This window comes from Apaloderma vittatum, unplaced genomic scaffold (genome assembly GCF_000703405.1).
Source record: "Apaloderma vittatum isolate BGI_N311 unplaced genomic scaffold, ASM70340v1 scaffold20481, whole genome shotgun sequence".
NCBI classification, from domain to species: Eukaryota; Metazoa; Chordata; class Aves; order Trogoniformes; family Trogonidae; genus Apaloderma; species Apaloderma vittatum.
Window position 1 is genome coordinate 2,782 of NW_009698791.1, and position 2,696 is coordinate 5,477.

Sequence of the window (2,696 nt, forward strand, 5' to 3'; positions counted from 1 at the left end):
GCTCTCTTTCGTTGCCCATCTCTTCTGAAGAGCCTGTAGCCATTCCTGGTGGCACTCCAACTGTGCGAATCATCCCACCACGTTTCTGGGATGGCAAGTATATCATGGTTTCCTAGTGTTCAATAGCTTCTAATTCCTCCTGTGTATTTCCCATGCTGCGGGCATTGGCATGTATGCACTTGAACCATGGTACAGACATCGCCTCCTACACTGCTCTGTCACCCTGAGTCCTATGCCTAGTGGTCCTGGGTTTGTCACATAGGACACCATTATCCCTCAAGTGGGACGGCAGACTGAAGGCCGTCCTTAGGCTTGTTTCTAGGCTGCCCAGAGAGGGTGTGGAGTCTCCTGCTCTGGAGACTTTCAAACCTGCGTGGACGCGTTCCTGTGGGGCTGCCCTGGGTGACCCTGCTCGGGCAGGTGGGTTGCACTAGATGATCTTTCGAGGTCCCTTCCAACCCCAAACATTCTATGATTCTAGTGAGCCTGGTTTTATCCCCTTCCCCCTAGTTTAAAGCCCTCTCGATGAGCCCTGACAACTCCTGTGCTGGAATCCCTTTCTGCCTTTGGGACAGATGCATTCCAGCTGTTACTATCATACCCGGTGCCATGTGAACTTCCCCGTGATCAAAGAATCCAAATTTCCAGCGGTGGCACCAGTCTCTGAGCCACGCGTTGATCAGGTGTATTTTCCACCCACTTCCAGTGTTTTTCCCTTCCCCTGGAGGGATTGACTAAAACACCACCTGCACACCTGATCTGGGTACTAGTTGCCCAAATGCCTTAAAGTCATTTTCTGTTGCATTTGGACATCTCTCTACAACGTCATCACTACCAACCTGGACAGCTACCTAAGGGCAGGAATCAGGGGGCTGCACCAGACCAGGCAGATTCCTCCCTGACCCGAGCCCCGGGGTTGCAGGAGACCTCCCTGTGGGTTGGGTCTGGTCAACAGACGGGGCCTTCTGTTCCCCTCAGGAGGGAATCGCCTACTACGATTACCCTCCTTTTCTTCTTAATCGAGGAAGTTCTAAGGCGTTGGGGTGAGAGATAAGCCTTGGGCAACTCACCGGGTGGATCTTCATCTCCACCCACCTGGTCCTCCAGTCCCAAAGGCCCACACCTGCTACGCAAGGCAACTGGGAAGGTGAGGGAGATGAGTGGGAGGGTGTTTGTCTGCCCCTCTGACCAGAGACCTCTCTCCACTGCCCCTTGTCCCTTAGGTCCCCTCCTTTTGCTCCCTCTGGCTCCCCCCAGTTCAGAGCCAGGCTCAGGCACTCATCGCAGCCAGAGACCCGCACAGCTGCGTGTTTGCGCGGGAGCTCGGTCTGAGTTCCCATACTCTTTCTTCCTGTGGTTTTCGGCCATGTCATGACCACGATTGTTTCTCTCTCTGGAAGGGAACCAACCACTGATTGCTGCTTCACTCGCCCCGCCGGCTGCGGTAGCTCGCTGTTGCTGCCCGTGTGGTCATCGAGCTGCTTTGCCAGAAGGTCCCATTTAATGAAATGGACTGGCAAAAGTGGCATCTTTCTCACGTAGGAGAAAAGCTGAAAAAAACTGACATGAAGGGCAGTGACTACAGTGAGACAGTCTGTGAGTAGTGCAGCAATTATGCCAAAAATGCCCGAACGGCTAATGAGCATCTCCGGCTACTGGCATACTTGCCCTATGATGTATTTGGAAAGCAGAGGGAGACATGGGGTGCTGAGAGAGCTCTCAAACCTGTGGCCATCGCTCTTGGCAAGGCCAGACCAGAGGCTGCTTGGAGGGGTGATGGTGACTGTGTTATTTTCCATTTTTCTACTGAAAAAGAGTGTGTGGCAGCCAGGGACAAAGGCACGTCAACGGAGGAGCGTGCCCATGGGTGACAGCGTCCCCGTCATCAGGCAGCAACCTCGATCCACCTGCCTGAGGCTGTAAGACCTGTTGTGCTTGTGTGTGTGGTATTGAATCAAAAAAAAGTAATAAAGGAGAAAAAAATGTTCACCAGAAGCTTGCACAGCCCCCCTGGGAGTTTTTTTGGTATGTAGGAAACCCCCATGCATGTCAATTGCTGGCAAGGAGAGCTGCAGCCACCAGCAGCTTGTGTTGTGCTGCTGCGCCAGTTGCTTGGAAAAAGGAAAAGCAAAACAAAACCAACCAAACAAACAAGAAAAACCACAAAGAAAACAAACCAAAGAGAAAACTGCAACTGGGAGGGCTGCAGTGATCTCTGGCTTGGCCGGGGTTTCCAAGGCTACTGCAGGGTTGTGGCTGTGCTGCCGGCTGGGAGAGCTGCCTTTGGGTTGATTTTGCACGGTTTCTAGCATACGAGTTCGTTAAGACGTTCTTGGCAGCGTCTCGTGTGTTGGGCGGGGGATTGCTGAGTGAGCAGCGCGGTGGTTTTTTAACGCAAACCTTGCAGGTGAAGGGGCCGGACGATGCGAGCCTTTCTACAGAGCTCGGAGGGATGTTTTCAGCTGAACCCGTGGACCACGACGATAGGCAGGCACGAAGGGTCCGACATCGTCCTGCAGGTAAGCCCCTGGTGGTTTGGGTGGAGAGAGTAGGGTGCCCTGGCGTTGTCCCTGAAGAGTGCAGGAGCTGCCGGCATGCTTACACCAAGACGTGCAGCACGGGTCTGGGGGCGCTCGGCATCTCCGTAGCAAAACCTGAGGTGCTTTCGGGCCGGTTGCTGACCACCCGCCACCAGT